Source organism: Plecotus auritus, assembly GCF_963455305.1.
Source record: "Plecotus auritus genome assembly, chromosome: 8".
NCBI classification, from domain to species: Eukaryota; Metazoa; Chordata; class Mammalia; order Chiroptera; family Vespertilionidae; genus Plecotus; species Plecotus auritus.
Window position 1 is genome coordinate 136,289,132 of NC_137782.1, and position 19,015 is coordinate 136,308,146.

Below are 19,015 nucleotides of genomic sequence, written 5' to 3' on the forward strand. Positions count from 1 at the left end.
TTTAAATGGGCTTTTAAAAGTCCCAAAGAGTGAAAATGACACCATCATGTTCACTAAGCATTTCTTGCTCATTTGCTAGGAATAAATAATTTAAAAAACAAAACGTGTCATTGCATACTGAAGGGAGTTGACTTCAAAAGTTCTGGGAGGGCCTTTCCTTATCCTCAGGGACTTGGGTTCCTAGGGCCAGCCCTAGGGGACTTGGCATTGGGGGAGGGGGGTTGGTGAACCACCTGGTGTTGGACCACATCAGGGGCTGTTGAAGCTGCCACTTCATGCGTTGACTTCTTGGTGAAAGATGCCAGAATCTGAAAGTGGGGGAAGTGGGACTTGTTTATAACATGTGCACTGATGGGATAATATTACAACCTTCAAACGTGTGGAAAGGTGCCAGCCATCTCACCCCAAACTCAGGTTGCTTCCTAAGAAAGCAAACCTTTACCGAGCATGTCCAGAACACAGGCTTTATCAGAATCAGGTGTCCACTCTGGAGACACAAAAATTGTCACTTTGATCTTAGTTCTTTTGTACAGAAATACTGCGTTTGGGAATCCATTTGCTATAAAATATCTGTGCCACTCAAATTCTGCAACTCTAACTTGCTGTTAACTTCAATTCATGAGTAACAGTTTAAATTCATGTTAAATTCAACAGAGCCCTCTGGCCTCCCCTACAAAGATATCGCAGGAAGAGATTATTAAAGCTTCATTTTAATGGCTTTTCCTTAAAGTGAGCACTGAAAGTATAAGTGAGTGGGTGGTAGGAAACTGTTAGTAGGTAGTGTCCTCTCTAAAGGCAGAACTCTGGAAATGAAAAATATTGTGGCTTCCCAGCAAATTGTTTGAATGCTATGCCACCCAGGCACCAACTGAGCAGGACCTGCAGAGGGGCTGAGCACTCCTTCCAAGGTGTGTATTTGGAACCCCATTATAATGAGTCTTTCCAAAGATATCCATGAATAATTAGCTTTCGGCATTGGTTAGACTTTAAAGAAAAATCTGTGTAAGGTTTTAATTATATTGAGGGTCCAGTAAAAACCATTCTCCTTAAAGATAGAACAAGAAACATTGTCCCCTCTACCAAACATTTTAGCCCAGGTTTAATTTCAATGCGAGCATCAATTTGATAACAATCATTGCAGAACAGTTTGAATAGGCCTACACTTGTGTTGATGTTAACGACTTACAATCATCTTTATGTTAGGCCTTAAAGCTTTATTATCCTTAAATATAGCTGGCATAGTGGATCATTAAACACGGAAGTGATCTGAGATACTGATTGGGGTAGCAGCCAAAATGTTAAGGTGCCTGAATTACTTTTTGTAATATTTTTACACTGAACGCTCGTGTAATTTTTAAAATAAAATCATTTTTACTTTCCAGGGTAGTTGTCTTTTTCCGGTGATTTTAAATTCGCACCATTTAGGCATACACACAACCTCTTTCAACTAGTATAATAAATGTCCCTGCTAAATATAAGTAGTTCATAACAGTAGCTTTCCTAAGGAGAGGAAAAGGCTAAGAACTTGAAACTTCTGGGCAGAGGACTGGAGTCTCTGGCCCCCCTGTGTCTCCAAGCCTGGCTTCCCTACCTTTGTGGACTCCTTTAGGGCCGGTGGCCGGCTGGCTGCCCGGTCTGCACCGCGGCGCTGCCTGGCACGGAGGATGCAACTCGGTGCTTCCGTCCTGCTCGAAAAGTACTGTTGACTTGGTGACCCATTTCGAAAGCTTGGCCGAGGCCACCACGCACAAGGGGCATTTTCTACCCCGGCTCCAGCAGGAGCCCCCATCCTGCCAATGGGATATCTTTGAGAGTTCTCCTGCGGGGTCGTCGGGGAGTGAGTGCCCCAGCGGCGGCTGCGGCCGCTCGCGCCCTCCCGGGATTCGCGTCTCGAAAGCCCCGTGGCAGCGTGGGCGCCGCGCCTCGGGGTCGGATTTTTGCCCCCCACCCCCACCCCGCGGGACCCTGCCCGCCCTGCGGACCGGCCCCAAGTGCCGAATAGCTCAGATGCTTGTCATATTTGCGGTCGCACCACTTTGCCGGCTGTGCGCGCGCCGCACTCGCCGCCGCCTTTGTCACCAGCCGTTCCGTCCTTTAAATGAGTATTTTCTAGAGAGTGGGGGGACTGTTGGTGGGGAGCAGGGGTCCCCGGGCCGGGGTGTCTCTTTTCTGCTCCCCTTCTCCTTAAGCCTTAAGAGAAAAGAAAGGGCGCGTCGGCCGGAGAAGGAGCCGTGGGCAGTGCTGCCACCCGGCGTCTCCCGTGCTCCAGCTACCCCTTCCTGCTCCTCGGGCGGCCGGGGCCCCGTTCGGCATTAATCGCGCCTCCCGGGACCGCCGGAGGAGGGGGCGGGGCCGTCGGGGGCGGGGCCGGGCGGGGAGGGCGGGGCCTGCTGAGCCCGGGCCGGGAGCTCGCGGGAGGCTCGCTGGCCGCACGTCACTCCTGCACTGCGAGTGCTGGAGCACGAGCTGTCGCTCGCTCGGTCAGGGCGCCCCCTCCGCCCGCCTCCCGCTTCCTCCTCCGCTGCCTGCCGTCGCCGCCTCCTCCTCCACCATTGTATAATGTTCCGAGCGCGCAGGCAGAGGACGGCAGAGGCTTAGCTTCAGTCTCGCCTGCCGCCCGCTCCCCGGCGCCACCCTCGGCCCCCGGAGCCGGGCACTCCGCATGGAGCGGGACTAGCTTGAGGAGTGGGCTGAACCCCTCCCGATGCGCTAGTTCCCAGGGGGAGCTGCATGTGGTAAGTTCTCCCGGCGCCGGGCTGGAGGGGATCCTCCGCTGCGCTGGGCTCCCCATGGGTGGGGGCGGCGTTGGGACCCCGCCAAGGGCCGGGAAAGCCTAGAGGGCGGAGGAGGGCCCCGGGCGGCCGCGAGGGTCGTGGAAGCCTCCGCGATTGGGACCCGGGCTGGAGCAGGTACCGGGAGGAGAGCTCCCTCCCGCTGCTTCCCGGCCCGGCGCCCTTGGACGCCCGGGGTGAGGGCTGGGACCCCCAGCCGACGGGAGCAGATCTGCTGGGGGAAGGGCAGGGGACGGGAGTCACGGACCGGGGTCAAGAGGGTGTCGGGAGCTAACCGAACGCAGCGGTGAGGCCGAGGGAGCTTGAGCTGTCGCTTTTACTGCTGGGATGTGTGTGCGTGTTGGTGGCGGTTGTGTTGTTGTGAACGTGCGAGACTTTTTTTTTTTTTTAAGGCTCCGATTGCTGCCGCGAAGGCTGCTTCACTTTTGAGTTCCGTGCCCGGGTTTGCATCCAACTTGCTATGGCGTGTTTCTGTGAGTTTTCCTGTGTTTTTAGCTTTAAAAACATCCCTCTCTACCCTCTTTTCGCCCGTGTGCAAGTGAATTGATTTTGAATAGACATGCATATTCAACTTTAAGTTAGAAATCTACAAGTCATTTGGTGGTGACCGCCTATGACTGAAAGGGAGGGGTGAGGGGAGCCCAGCTGTCCCAAGCCCTGGACTTTGTACCATCAAGACAGAGGGTGCTGTAAGAGGGACATTGCACGGAGAGAAAACCATTAAGTTGTTCTTATGTTTTCCCTTGGTCATTAGTTACCTTACCTTTAGCAGGATTAATAATAATAGATTGAGATGGGAGTAGAGTTCTGGGTTTACTCTTGTTTCACGAAAAGATTAGCTATATACTTTGTCTTAGAATAACTTTTTGCTTTAACATTGGGTAGTTTCCGGATGTTTGGGGAGGTGGAAAGTAAGTTTTTACAGGCACTGAATGGGGAAGGGCCATCAGACTCAGGCTAGAGCAGTTTGTATTTGAATCGAATTGAGCAGCCCCAGTTGGCCTTAAGGAACATAAGTACATACATGTTTTCAAGCTTTGTTCATGAAATATGCTTTTTGATTTCCCAATATATGTTAAGAAATGTCTATAACGTGTGTAAAGAACCTAGAAGTTGCAGGATCCCTGAGGCCCTAAGTGTTCAGAGTAGCCTTTTACAATTAGGGACTGGTCTCTGACAGGAGTGAAGTGGGCTCTTGGCTCCACTCAGCCCCTGGAGGACAGTCCACCTGAGAGCCCTGGGTTGTTTTGCCGATGGGGGTGTGGGGGGGGGGTGAGTTGCTCAGCTAACCAGAAGGCACGTCTCACCCCAAGAGCTCCTCCCATCCCCATTCCTCCCCCTTTTTATAGCAGTCTATTCTGATTTGAGTGTGCTAGGGTGTGCTGTGAGGTTGAAAATACCCATCCCAAGATCCCAGCTTCGGCCCGAGCAAGAGTCTCTGCTTCCCTGTTCATTTTATTAACGTCTTCGATAAACTAAAAAAAAAAAAAAAAAAAAAAGTGAGAAATGTTAGCAAGTTTTCCTTTCACTTCATTGATTTACTTAGAGGTATTATATGTTAGTGTAAAGATGTTTATGTTGTTCATCAAGCTTGGCACCCTTTAAAATAATTTTACTCCCCCCCTCCCCCTAATTACAATGTTGTAACCATGTTGCTCTCAGATGAGAAATCTTATGAAATGGATTTGTTTGTTTGTTTGTTTTAAACACTCAGCTCTGTTCCTTGCTATATTACAACAGGTAGGAGAGAGGACTCACATTTTATAATCCCAATCAAGTGTGGACAAGAGGTGTCCTAGGGAACAGTTTTATTATCAGGCAAGTGTCACCGCTGCTTCTTAGGTAACAGCTGCTCAAGCTTCTTTCCCTTTAAGGACCAAGAGAAGGATATTAACTCACATTTAGAAAAATCTTTTGACTCCTTATTTGCTGAATTGCCCCTCTTGAAAGCATTTTTATTTAATTCAGAAGCTAAAATTTACCCAGTTACTATGCACTGATTATTAATAAAGAGCATAGTAAAATAGCATATATTTTAAAACTCACTCAAATTTGTGTAGCAGCTGATAGCTTTTGGCATCCACTGTTTTAAATAGTGAGCCACTGGCGGAATAAGTTACAACACTACTTTAGAAACACATACACATACACAAAACAGATCAAAAGATAGAAGGGGGGGGTTGGAGATATACATCCAAATACTTAAAGATTTTTGTCTGTGGATAAATAAAGGAGCAGATGACAAATTATCAGTATCAAATTATACTAAAAGTTTACTCTCAGCCAAAACATTTTATAATAGCTAAGATGGGTAAAAGCTACAATAGAAACAAAAAAAGGTTTTTGTTTGGTTATTTATTTATTTTTGCTATAGTTTCTTGTTGAGGAACACTGGTAAAAGCATAAAGCTATATCTTGTATTTCACTTATATCAGAAAAATCAAGATGATTTTGTCAATATTACATATAGATTAAAAATATGTATAGATAAATTTGGTATTCAGAGTATGAACTTTAATTCATTTGTAGAATTTTTTAAAACTTCGTTGCTACAGAAATTTTATATTTAGTGTTATGGCATATCCTATAGGAAATAACTATAGTTGCATTAGTTTCTTGGCAAAGGAGAGAGAGAGAGAGAGAGAAGCACTTTCTGATTACTGAGCTCAAAGATCACGCGTATACTAAAGGCACCATAGGGCAAGTTCTAGTTTTATGGAAAGCTGGCCTCGCGATAAAGGGATCAGTCACCATCCTAGGTCTTTCCATTAATTGATCTGGACCAGCAGCATATGAAATTCTAAAAGTGCAGTGGCCACTGTGTATGCACAAATCATGTATTTCCTCCCACTGTTAACATTCCTAATTGACAGGAACCTGAAAGCTGGGATTCCAGCAAGTGTGTGGATGTTCAATTTAGTTTTAATATTCTCGAAGGAACCGGCTACTAACCAAAGTTGGCATGTCTTTTTAAGAGAAAGTGTCTCCAGTGGCCAGTGCAATTGGCATCGAAGGCAAACTCCTGCCCTCTGCACAGATGCTGGGAAACCCTGTGAGCAGAACTGTCCCTGGAGCGCCCACCCCTCATTGTGCAGAGCAGCGTCTCTCTCTAGGAGCACTGTGTGGCAGTTCATGCTTTGTGTGAGTCTGTGAATGGCATATGTCAGGCCAATAAGACAACATTTCTGTTCTGGGTAATAAATAGAGGCCTTGTTTTTTGTTGTTGTTGTTGTTGTTTTCCCCCCTGGAAGATCATGAGACATGCTTGGCTGTCTAAAAATTTTTCTTTGAGATACAAATAAAAATCGAAAAATAAAAACACAATATCTTTGAAAACGTATGATTTCTAATAGGACAAAAGAGATGGCCTATCTTCTATGCGGTGCAAACTCCCTTTTGGAAATTCTGCCCTCGTTGTGGTCTGGAAAGGCGGGTTCGTCTCCTCTGGAGATCTCCTGTTCCTCAACTGAACTGAATTGGAAGTACCTGCCAGGTGTCACTGAAGCCAGCACCCACAACTTGATCGATCTCTTTAAAAAAAATCGGGGAGCCCATAGCTGTATTCTGCACCCATTGCAGCTTTCAGTTCCGAATGGAGTTGGCATCTGCTGCTCTCTCGTCTGGCCTCCTCTCAGGCTTGCACGCTGTGTGTCCAGAGCTGGCCCTGCCTCTGAGCAGTGACCGCGGAGGAGCGAGGGGTGAGTGTGCCTGGCTGGGCGCCGCCCTGAGTGGAGTGAGCTATGCGGATGCGTGGGGTGGGGGCTGGAGGGAGGAGAGTGGAGGACAGATCTGGAGCCGACTGTGCAACTGCTACAGCAGGTCTGACTAGTTTTAGGTGCCCAAAGGCAGCTTTGTTTCTCTAGTAACTTCGGGTAGCAGCAAACCTAAATTCTTAAAATGACTTCATGTCTGTATCACTGTCTTTTTCGCCTCTATGCAAAAAACCTGTAGCTTTGCAGAGTTACTGTTTAATTCTAAGATTTTTTTTTTCTTTAAAAACTTTCATAGGATGTGTGTGTGTATGTTTCAGGAGTTTCACATAGGAGAATGGATTCTGGCTCTTAAGGACATTTTACACACACACACACACACACACACACACACAAATTTATAGTGTACTGTGTGTACCTGTTGAATAAAAGTAAAAAGTCCTACTTGAATATGCCATGGTCAAAAAATTAAATACTGAAACGCCACTCTGAAGATCAGCCTTTAGCCCCTTGCTCTCCTCTCTCTGGCTGGCTGCTTATCATCACACACCATGCTCCCAGGCCTCGGCAGGCCGCTGGAGTACCCCACCCTGGTGTGGAGAAGGGTTGCCCAAGTTAAAACTCAGGGAATCCGAAAGTCCCAATGTCACCTCCTCCAGAACAGGTTTGCATAAAATTCTAGCCACCCTAAGGAGACGACGGGGTGGCAACTGTTTTAGACTTACGTATCCTCCCTGAGTGGTTACCCCATTTTATAATAATACTTGGTACAGATTTGCTTTTCAGATTTCTTTCCTTTTTTTAGGAGGGAACCTCCATGTATGTGTGTGCTTCTGTGTCTTCCCTGCTGTCCCAGAGCACCGAGCTGGCCTTGGCATTTGAGCCCTGTGGTCTGCGGCTGAAGAAGTTTTTGCACTGCCTCTCAGCTTGCCATGAGTCTAGTGGTGGTCTTCTCTGAACAGTTTTTAAAACAGATTAGTTTTTTTTAAGTATTTTTACCATCTGATGAGTGTTTGCTGTCTAACAGTAATTGGCTTACAAATTCAAAATGCAGATCCCTAAGTCAGATAGGCTGGATGAATCGGAATGTTAAGGGGACAGGCGGGGGAAGTTGGAGGCACTCTCTCCCTAAAGGTCATTGAAGATCCTTGAAGTATTAAGAGGTAGCTTCCTAAGAAAGTAAATATTTATTACATTCAGTGTAGTGCTCTAATTATTTTTATTGTATTTGACTAAATGACTTTGTGTAAAGTCCTATGGGTCATTAACAATACAGAAGAAATACATTTGATCTCAGAATAGCCCCGAAAGTAAATAAAAATGAATGGCCGCCACATTTACAAATTATCACTCACTGCCCTGAGGTTTAGTTTGTATCCTCATTTCCTTTTTCTACTTTGTGAATTATTCAAATATATGATATCAAGTTTAAGTTGTTTTTGTAAAACCTTATACCTAGCCTGCCTAGTTCATAGAAAATAACTAAAGTAAACATTCAGAATATGTATGTTGCTTACATGGGATAGGTATTTACATAATAGAATAGTTATTTCCTTCCTTTTACATGCCTATCTTTATACTCATATATCATATTGTAGAAACTTGATAGTTTTCTTTTAAGGAATTTAGGTTTAGATCATGTAATACAATGTTTAGATTTACTCAGGAAGTAAATAAGTAACATTTCTCTGCTTCTTTAAACTGGGCATGTGGAAATTAAAAGATGAAATATGTTTTGTGTTTGTGAGGAATATTTTATAGCATGTCTTCTTTTAAGCAATTTTTCACAGTAGTAAAGCATTCCAACATTGAAAGCAAAGAAAATTAAAAAGTAATCATAATCGTTAAGAAACACTTCCATCAAAACACTTCCTGATGTAGCATACTTAGTTTTTATTTGTTTTATTCAAGGTCAGTAGTTTAACAAAACCTAAAAGGAAATCTTTTGTTTAAATTAATATGCAATTGTACTTTTCACCGATTTGTTCTAACAAATTACATTTATCTGTTTTAGTATGTCTTTTTTATATATCAGATAGCACTCTTTAAGAAAAACAAAAAACAACAACCGTCACAGACTTTTGGCAAAGCATTTGGTTTCTTCCTTAAACTTCCCCCACTCCCCCCATGACATTGTTTATTAAAGGTCTCGTGTGAGGGGAAAAACAAGGTATCTTTGGGGAAAAGATGCTACAGGAGGGCTGAAACCAGAATCCCATCAAGCAATTATAAATTCAGGAGAAAAAAATATTTTCATTATGCATAGGAATGGGGGTGGGGTGAGGTTTGGTAATCTTTACAGGCACATAATCTTAAGGGAAAGAAACTCAAATCTAAGAGTTCTCATGTTAATGAGGCTTTAGATTCAGCTAAAGATGTGTTTCTGACACCAAATTATTATGAAGTAGCATCATAATTTAAATGCTTATATTATTTATAAAAAATTATAACAATATTTACCAAGTTTCCTATGGAAATATTGGAGATAATAGCTCAACTCTTATGAACATTATTACTGAACATACTCATAGAACATAAGTTTGTATTGGAATAGAAAGAATTCCAGCAAGTAGTTATATAACTTGCTCCATTATCTCTCTGTGTTGCATTTTATAATTAAATGACTTCTCTCCAATATCCTTTATGAAGTTTTCCCAAATAACTGCTGTGTCTGTTCAGCATGTGAGTAATTTCCTGACATTAAGAAGCAATGGATTACTGAAGGCTTTTCTATACTAGTAAAATTCTTAGTGCTTACCTTGAAACTCATTGTGTGGTTGGGACTCTACTTCAGTACCCCCCGTGGAAATTCTGAACTGTTGGCTTCTCTGAATCCACATCTTATCACATGGGTTTGTGTGTTTGTTATTGTGTGTGTGTTCTCACTTGAGAAATCCTCCCAGAATTTTAACCATGGTCTTTGAAACATCAGTGTTTCTTATATACAGGCAACAACCTTTTCTACATACAGTATTTCCAGAATTTGAACCATAGCTCTTGGCTTGCTTAGCAGTGTCCTGCAGAGACCGGAATTTAGGAACAATCTTGGAAATGTGTATACTCTGAGAGATCTGTAGGTAGAAATTGCTGTGAGTAATGACTTCAGGAGTGCCTTGTTGCTCTATTACGCCCCCTGGTGGCTGAATGTGGTATTCTGTCTTTCAGAGGTTGAAGGAGTTCCGACTCCTACTGGGCATGCTTGTTTACTACATAGAGCATTGATAGTTTTCTTCTGTGTAAAATAATCTATCACGTTAATAAAACAGTTCTCGGTGAGAGAGTAAATAATTTATTGTGCTTACTTGATTTTTTAAATTTATAGAATGTATTGGTGTGTTGTATTTTTTTTTTTTACTTTTTATTATGGAAAATTGCAAACATACTCAGATGTAAAGGGAAGAGGACAGTGCGTCCCCTTGTGCTCATCACCCAACGTCCACAGTTAGCAACATTTTGTCAGTCTCGTACCATCTATACAACCGGGTGTTTTTTTCCTAGAGTATTTTAAAGCAGATTCCAAGCATCATATCATGTTGAGTATGTTTTTGTTAACCTTAAATTCTGTATAATCCTGCCCAGTCTTTTACTTTACGTGTGCAGTGCTTTAAGTCAGAACCCGTAGGTAAAATAAAAGAATTACTAGTATTTCCACTGTCTCTGAAAGAAAGTGACTGGTGTCCCTTGCTTCATGAGTTAGGTTTAAAACCCCAAATTCCCAGCTGTTGGAAGAACCAGGGAGACAGGATATTTGAAACATTGTGTACTACTTAACAGTTGCACTATAAAGAAGCCATTTTTCTTTCCAGATGTTGATGAACCAAGCCATCATTTATTCCAAAGAAATACTTACTTGAAACATTATCTCCCAGAATTGGACTTATTTTGCCTACTAAATGCAGTTAGTTGTCAAGCTTTAAGTTTTTTTTTTTTTCCTTTTTTCAAGAGAACAGATTATATTTAACAAACCAATAGTGTCAGGAACTGTCTTCAACTTAATACAGGTGTGTAAAAGTCCTGAGCGGGAAAGCTAGAGTGTCTTAAAATGTGGCCTTGAGAAGACTTCCCCAAATAGTACAACTTTTTGTTGTTGTTTTTTTGTTCACTTAGAGGTTGACTTCCTGGCTAAATTTCGCTTTATCTCCAGGCTTTGAGACACTGTCAAGAAGGCAAAGCGGATTGTTCCCCTGACGTTCAGAAACTGTCTCCCTTGGTCTCCTTCGAAAGTTATTGTCTGGTGATTACTAAGCAGCCGGTGCGATGCCCGCAGCTGGAGCCCCCTGCACAGGGGCGAGGCGGGAGCAGGCACACAGCAAACAGTGGTGTCGGGTTACAGCTGCAGACCAGCACCCCAGCGCGCCCAACTGGCTTCGTCTAGTGACTGGCTTCATAATGACATTGCTGATTTGTTAGGGGAGGCTTTGTCTTACTTACCAATTAGTGTGGCTGTGACTGCAGGGACCTCATCCTGGATGAGCTTTGGTTTAGGAGAAACAAAGCCCATCCGGGGCAGCTTTAGGGGTTCTGTTACTGACATCCCTTGTCTTCTGGGAGCCCCTAAGCTTGTCTGTAAATAATAAGAGAGGCTTCCCCCCCCCCCCCCCACCCAGTGAAATTTTGCCCCTGTTATCTGCCATTCCCCTAGGCCAGAGGCAGTCACTTTAGAGTCTGAAGGCAGCCTTTGGGGGTGCTGGTCCTCCCCCCTTTTTTCCTGGAGACTCACCAAATTGCCACCCAGATGCTTGGGGGGTGGGGGTGGGGGCCGGGCGGAGGGGAAACTCTCACTCCTTCTGTGCTTTCCACACGCAGCATTACACACCCTTGGATAGTTCTCTCAGCTTCCTCTCCCATCCTGTCAGCACCTACCATGTCCGTTGGGGTGGCCTTCTTGTTCTCCGGGTGTGTTTTGTTGTTACTTGGGGGAGGGAGGGTGCTAAATGCATAGACATGATCAGATTCCTGGGTCCTGTGTGTTTTTTAAGGTGTAATATTTTAACCGTGTGGAAAGTTGTCCCAGCAAACGTGTCTTCCCCATTGAAGTAGGAGCAGCTTTTCCTTCCGGCCTGAGAGCGGCAGTCTGCGGGTAGAACCATGGCTCAGAGGCCCTGGCTGCTGGGTCGGTGTCTTTGTGAGGAGCAGAGGCTGGATATGTGGACCACCTCTAAAGCAGGGTCCAAAACACATCTTAAAGCGACTGTGGGCTGAGAGAGGAGAAATGAGAATATTCTGTTTCAGAAGTTGTCTCAAAACCATTTCTGGCCGGCCTCTCTCTTTTGGTCTTGGAAGTCTGTCACATACAAAATAATTTTGCCAGGGGCCCTCCTTTCTCCTGCCACTACCCCTAAGAATGAGTTTCCACTTAAAGGACTTTGGGTTTTGGTGACACAGGATGTCAGAGTGAGGAAATAGCCTCTGCTGGCCTCTTTGGAGACACTCGTCACTTCTTCTTAGCGTCTCTCTTCAGACGAGGTAGGTCCAGGGGGACAGGCCATTGCTCCGAACTGTTGGCATCGCTGCCCCTCCTCTCTGTGATAAGCAGTGTCAGCACAGGCACTTCTGGACGCTTCAGCAACACTCGTGGTCACCCTGGACAGTGGAGTTGAAGAGATTAGGGATGTGGCTTCTTAAAGCTCCCTTTTGGATTAGGCACCTTTTTCTTGAGAGCTGTTAACTAGGGTTTAAATGGTTGTGTTTTGTTTTTGTTGTTTTGTTTTAAGTATAGCATACAGATCCTAAGTATATAGGCCAGTGACTTACACCCAACCAGACACCAGTGTCTTCGCCACGCAGGCCAGGAGGTAGAGTGTGGCCAGCTCGGCAGAAGCCGCGTGCCCTGCTAGACTACCCTTCCCCGACTGCAGACACTCGGCTTAGTTCTGCCTGGTTAGCTGACTTTGGAAACAACATGTCACTTAATCACGAAGCCTGCTCCACTTCTGAGAAGGGAAAACACTAGATTCTAGTTGCTGTTTACTAGTCCAAAAGGAAGTTGGAATGAGCTCTTGAAAATGTGCAAAAGGTAGGAACCAGTGGAGCTTTGAGTTGTTTAAAAGTATTGACTTCCCGCCCTGACCGATTTGGCTCAGTGGATAGAGTGTTGGCCTGCGGACTCAAGGGTCCCAGGTTTGATTCTACTCAAGGGCATGTACCTTGGTTGCGGGCACACCCCCAGTGGGGTGTGCAGGAGGCAGCTGATCGATGTTTCTCTCTCATCAATGTTTCTAACTCTCTATCCCTCTCCCTTCCTCTCTGTAAAAACATCAATAAAATATATTTTTTTAAAAAAAGTAATGAATTCTGGGATTCCCCCATCACCCATCCTTCCATTCGGGTGGTGTTGAGCTGAGAGCCATTTTCACACCCTCCACAGGCACAGGGCCAAGTACCTCACCTCGTTGCTGCCTTTTTGACCATGTGGTCAGTCCCACCTTTCCCAATCATTTGCTCCCTTCAGAAATTGGGACCAAGCCATCAGTTTTGACCCCCTTTAAAGACCTTTTGAAGCATTAATTCCCTGGATACTGAGAAGGATAAGATGGATGGCTTTCCTTCTGCCTGGGGTAATGACTGTTGTTTGGGATGAGTTACGTTAAAGCACAATGCAATATTTACATCTTTTTTGGACCAGCACAGAGTCAGAAAGGCAGCCTTGGTGATGGGCTGAGGAGGGCTCCCCATTCAAGCCTCTCAGGAGTCCAGCAGTGATGGTGCCCGCACCCTGCAGGGGCCTATCAGTCAGTGGCTACCAGGCTCTGGGCCTCTAGGGGGCACTAGTGGCCAATGAGGGCTATGGTGAGTCTGCAGGTTAGAGCAATGGGTTTTGTTGTTGTTAGTGTTACTGACAGAAGTGGTAGTTTGCACCAGTAAATATAATATCCTTTTTGTTTTATTTTATTTTATTTTGTTTATTTCAGAGAGGAAGGGAGAGGGAGAGATAGAATGAGAGAATCATGGATCGGCTGCCTCCTGCATGCCCCCTACTGGGGACTGAGCCTGTGACCCGAGCATGTGCCCTGACCGGGAATCGAACCATGACCTCCTGGTTCATAGGTCGACGCTGAACCACTGAGCCATACCAGCCAGGCCTGATTTAATATTCTTAATTTAAAAATCATGACATTTATTTTGACATTCCAGATAACATTAAAGGACAGAGGGGTTTAAAAAAATTTTTTTTAATCATAGCTTGAATATGTAGTTTTAAAACATGGAATTAGAGAACTTTTTTGATCACGTGGGTTTTTAAAATATTTACATTTAATAATACTTAATGCCTTAAAAATGCAAAAGCTGTGAAATGTTACCCTTTTAATTGTTTGTTTAAACATTTAATTTAAATGTTTCAGTTCCTTTTTGGACCTTGGGCACAGGCCTCGCTGCCATTCATTCACTCTGAGATCGCAGTAAGAAGAATCTGGCCCACTGAGCCAGGGGAATCTGATGTGTCAGTCGGAGAAGCTGCACTTTATCAATAAAATTGAGCTGAAGACATCTTAATTCTGCATAGTCTTCTTTTTAATGTCAGCTGTCGGTTGCCATCACAGAAATGCTGTTTGTTCTTTTATTCCTTCCTTGCTTAGACACGAATAGGGAAGACCTTCGGACTTGGGTTTAATTGAGTAGAGATATTCTCAGGCTTAAACGTGAAATGGCCAGTTGCGGGGGAAGGAAGTCGTGGTTCTTGAGGTGAGGTTTCTTGGGCCCCACACCAGACCTGCTGAATGAGAATCTTGGGGTGGTAGGCAACATTCTGTGTTAACATGCCCCCAGGTGGGTCTGATGCTCACTCAAATTCCAGAACTCAAGAGAGGCCGGCACAGGAGAGCGTGCTGAGCAGAGCTGCCTGCCTCCCTCTGTGCCCGCTCCCAGGACTCCCTCAGCCGGGTCCGCCTCTCCTCCTCACCCCCTCCCTCCCGGGCCCAGTTCACACTCAGGACCAGAGACACACATCTCCAACTTGGTGACCATTCTTCTCTGCCTGTCCCGTAGTGGCTTTCCTCGTTCTTTCCGTTTACCAATTACTTACTCAGCGACGGTTTAGGCAGCATCGTTGGTGGGTCAGGGACTGCCCTGTCCTGAGGAGGTGAACAGAACCGGCAGGCTGCACCCTCCTGGAGTTTACTGGTTGGGGTGGGAAGCAGACATTAAGGGACCATCCCACCTCAAATACACAGCTCCAGTCCTATCTCCAGCCGTCTCTCCTGATAACCCAGTCCATAATAATCTCTCGGGTTCCTTACTGTGGGCGTCACTCAAAATCTTGAAATGCAAACCCCCAAGTATCAGGTAATAGCATCGCCTGCTTCTCCATCCTTTTTCCTCCTAGGATTCTTCTAGTGACATGTGTTACTTTTGATCATGTTTCCAAGGGGGTTGTAGCTTTTGAGGGCAGCCCGGTCCTTCTGAATGAAAGCTGCACAACGGGAAGCCAGGCTCGGTATATAGAGTTTTATTCAGTGTTAAACTTCATGGGAAACTCTGAAAGAGCAGTTTTCATTTATATTGCTTCCTGTGAGTTTTGTTCTGTATTTTCAAAACTTTGCTGTCGTTTATAGCTGCTAACAATTATGTTAAGAAAATTAGCCCTGACCGGTTTGGCTCAGTGGATAGAGCGTCGGCCTGCAGACTGAAGGGTCCCCCCAGATTTCGATTCCGGTCAAGGGCATGTACCTTGGTTGCGGGCACATCCACAGTAGGGGGTGTGCAGGAGGCAGCTGATCGATGTTTCTCTCTCATCGATGTTTCTCACACTCTATCCCTCTCCCTTCCTCTCTGTGAAAAATCAATAAAATATATTTTAAAAAAGAAAAAGAAAATTAGAAAGCCAGAAGGGAAGGCGTCTTATCTCAAGCTATTCTAAGGAAGAGTGCCTGTGGTTCTCATGGGCAAAAAAAGGAGGCAGCCCCCACCTCCATCCTCCTCTTGGGGGTCTCTGACAAGCCCTGAGGCCCACATTTCCTTTTGGGTCTTTGAAGCTGAGGGGGGAGACAGGGTGGGGGGTCACGCCTCAGGGTGGCTAGAAACCAGGCTGGTCACAAGCGCCTCCTCTGGGTGAGCTCCGGGCCTTTCAGACAGGAACCCCCTTCCTCGGTACCTGGAAGCCCTTAATGAGCTCCAGCTACTGGCCCCGGCGAGGCCTTTCAGAAGGTCACGTGCCTCTCCAGTAGCCTGCTCCCTGAGCTACTGTTACTCCGTGCAGTGCCTGAGGCAGGAGGCTCCGAGGAGCTGCTGCTCCCGGCTTGGGCCCACCTGAGCTCAGGCCCTGAGATGCTGTTCGTTGGCTTTTCGCCCTCGGGTTCTTGAGAGGCTTGTATTTTCTTGTTTGAATGGTGTCCTGCTCCAAGGAGGTGGTGGGTAATGCGCCACTGAGAGCGAGTTCTTCTCACGTCCTCCCACTTCTAGGAGTTGGAGGCCTCTTCTGCAGGCAGTCAGCGGGAAGACTTGATCCCAAACAGGATTAAGCAAACTTTGGATAAGTTTTAACTTTTTAAAATTAATTTTTAAATAAAAATGTGGACTAGGTTTTGTGATGTTGCATTTTGTTCCTTTCTATAAAAATGTAGGTAGAAGTGGGATTACACATCATGATTGTGTGCATTTTGCAATCTTACTGGGTGTGTGGCGCCAGCTTTGCCTCATAAAGAGAAATAGAGAAATGAAGGCAAACCTGCTTTGAGACATACTCTGTCATGGGTCCTTATTTACTCATTTGAAAAGCATCCAAGATTCGATTTTTTTTTTTTTCTGTCTATTCCTGCTTACAGATTTTGCTTACACGGGCCCTCCTTCTTCCCCATCCAGACAGCTTACAGATTTCTGATGAGCTTTTCCTAAATCATTGGGATCATCACACAGCTATGATCAGCTGGATCATTCTAATTGGAAATGAGATGCTTCTCACATGGAAATCTCTCTAAAAGCATCCCTTCAGCTCTGGGAATTCTGCTAAATGCCTACAGTACTGAACGCTTTGTCAGTATTTGAGTTCCAAGGATTCAGTGATTATTTCTAGAGAAATGTGAGTTATTGAAAAAAATCTTGTTATTTATTTCAGAAACAAATCTGTAAAAGACAATTCTATATCAATGACTAAAAGAAAAGGACAATTCTATACTGCCTTAGCTACCTTTCCTCAAGAAAGCCAGTAGAATTCAAAGTGGCAGGGAGCTTACTAGTTTGTTTTAGTTGTGCATTTTAGGACAGGGTTTCTAAAGAACCATCTTGTTTGATTTCTTCCTCCTTCATAGACTAATACTTTAGTGAAACACAAGAAAAATAATCGCTAGAGAAATGAAAAGTATAAAGATGTAACAATAGAGTCATCATTTTTTATTAGATCTACAGACATACGGTTACTCTTAAATTTACTATAAAAGTTTCTCAATTATATAGTATCTCTACTTACCTCATCATGGACCAGTAACAGTTCACAGACCACCTGTGGGTCACACTTTGAGAAACACTGTTTTAGAGTATTTGTGTACGCTACGGGTCTAAAATATGTGTGTCTAGTGCTTCAAAAGGCCCAAACTCAAAACATCAGAGTTTGGAGTTTAAAAAAAAAAGTATATTGATTGAGAAGGTACCAACCAAGAAAAATGGGAGACCTTTTGGTGTCTCAAATCCATCTTAAGAAGGTACAGAGTTCAGGCTTCTCTTATGTCAAGGGAAGGGGAAATGGGAGCGGCAAGAAGAGATTGACTACCAAAGACATATGGGTACCAGCAAGGGTCTGAGGAAGATTGTTGATCCTACTTGATGTGAGGCCAGCCAAGAGGTTCCTGCAAATCTTAGATAAACCATTTATACTTCCCTTATCTCCTTGGGAGAGGCACCTTCTGGTAAGGGGGTGTTTTTTTAAAACTCAAGGGACAAGCAGGATTCCTCTAATGATTAGCATGTCTATATGCAAAACTAAACAGATGCCATTGGCCTGAAGGCCATGGAACAAAGCAGGCTTGACCAAGATGGAGTCAGAGAGGCAGATCCTTTCACTGTTGCATGTATGCACTTGTCTACTCTGTCACACATGTTTAAATGTCTTGGGTCTATTCACATTATAATATAAAACATAGATCATCTAACAGCTTTGTATGAGAACTAAATGCACTTAGAGCTCTTTGGCAAAAGCGGAATTTCTCTGGAAGTATTTAGATGCTTAAATTGTAAGCAAATACAAACAGTATACACTGAGTGGCCAGATTATTATGATCTTTGAACGCATAATAATCTGGCCACCAGTGTATATCCTATATAATAAAAGGCTAATATGCAAATTGTTCCCTCGACCAGGAGTTCGACCAGCAGGCAGGCTGGCCGGACCCCACCCATGCACAAATTCATGCACTGGGCCTCTAATATAATAATCTGGCCACTCAGTGTAATTGTGAATATAGTTATCTGTTTCAAAACACAGTGGTCTGGTAACACTTCTAAATGCATAAAGTAGAAAGTGTTTTGTATTGTGAAGCGAAATCACTTCCTCTTGGATTCGCACTGACGTTTAAATGGGCACAGATACTTCAGATAGGAAATGTTCTATGCAAAGTATATATACAAATGAGACTTTTAGCACTACAGAGTAGGAAATGTTTGTCATGTGAGGTATTAGATAAGCAAGTAGTCACTATCATACCTCCCTTGCCTTAGGGAACAATTCATTATGAGACTGGTCTTTGGTTCTAGTGATTGACAGACATTTTCTTAATGTTTATAAAATGCGAGAAGGTGTTTCATACAAGTAACTCCACATTTTTATGAGCATTAACAAATTCTCAAACTGATTCTGACATCGATGCGTTGCAGCTGTCTTTGTCTTTCTCTCCCTGAGACTGAGGCACATGGAGGTAGTCACCTCCAGTGGGACCACCTGCATATCTGTCCACCTCCAGGGGCAGCGTGGCCTTCTTTAACAAAGTGTTGGAAGGCATTTCTGAAGTTTTATTGTGGTGTGCTTTATTCCTTTAGGATGAGACTCATAATGCAAAATGATAATGAGGTGTAGGAGAAATTATTCATCCCCTTGAAGACCAGGCTTTATTCCCGAGGGACCCACTGCCTGGCAGAGAGCCCAAGACAGCATAGATGCGGAATGAGTTAATGAAGGATTGAATAAGGTACCATCAAAATCAGCTGAAACAATTCAGTAAAAGGCAAGTCACTGTTAGAAGAAAGACTGAATAACCACAAAGCATGTGCTCGTACATGAAGATATCAGAAAGAGCGAGTGGCATTGAGGAGAGCATTCCCACGTGTCCGTGGTTACGTTTGTAGAAGGGGAGAGAGCAAGCACGGGCTTGGCGTAGAGCCAGGTCTCCTGGTCTGGGTGACAGAAGGACAGCATTCTTGATTAAATAGTCAGAAATTAAGGTCTCTGAGGCAAAGGCCAATGGACTTGCACTTGTTCTGTTGCGATGGTAGAAGTTCTGAGAGGAAGGTGCAGCCAGCTGAAGGTGTCCAGGGCAGGTGAGGAGGCGTCTCAGCCTAGGCTGTGAGCGTCCAGCAAGGCGGGGCAGG

At 44.6% G+C, this 19,015-nt stretch overlaps 1 protein-coding gene across 2 annotated transcripts in view; it reads left to right on the forward strand.

Annotated features, from left to right (window-relative positions):
- SERTAD2 (SERTA domain containing 2) overlaps positions 1-19,015 on the forward strand; it is a 121,834-nt gene that overhangs the window by 96,698 nt on the left and 6,121 nt on the right. The window contains exon 1 of one of the 2 annotated variants that reach the window (XM_080685734.1): positions 2,602-2,735. The exons of the other annotated variant lie outside the window; for it this stretch is intronic. The gene's annotated coding sequence lies outside the window, so the exon portion shown is untranslated. Of the gene's footprint in view, positions 1-2,601; positions 2,736-19,015 lie in introns of those variants that run through there. 2 annotated transcript variants of the gene reach the window in all.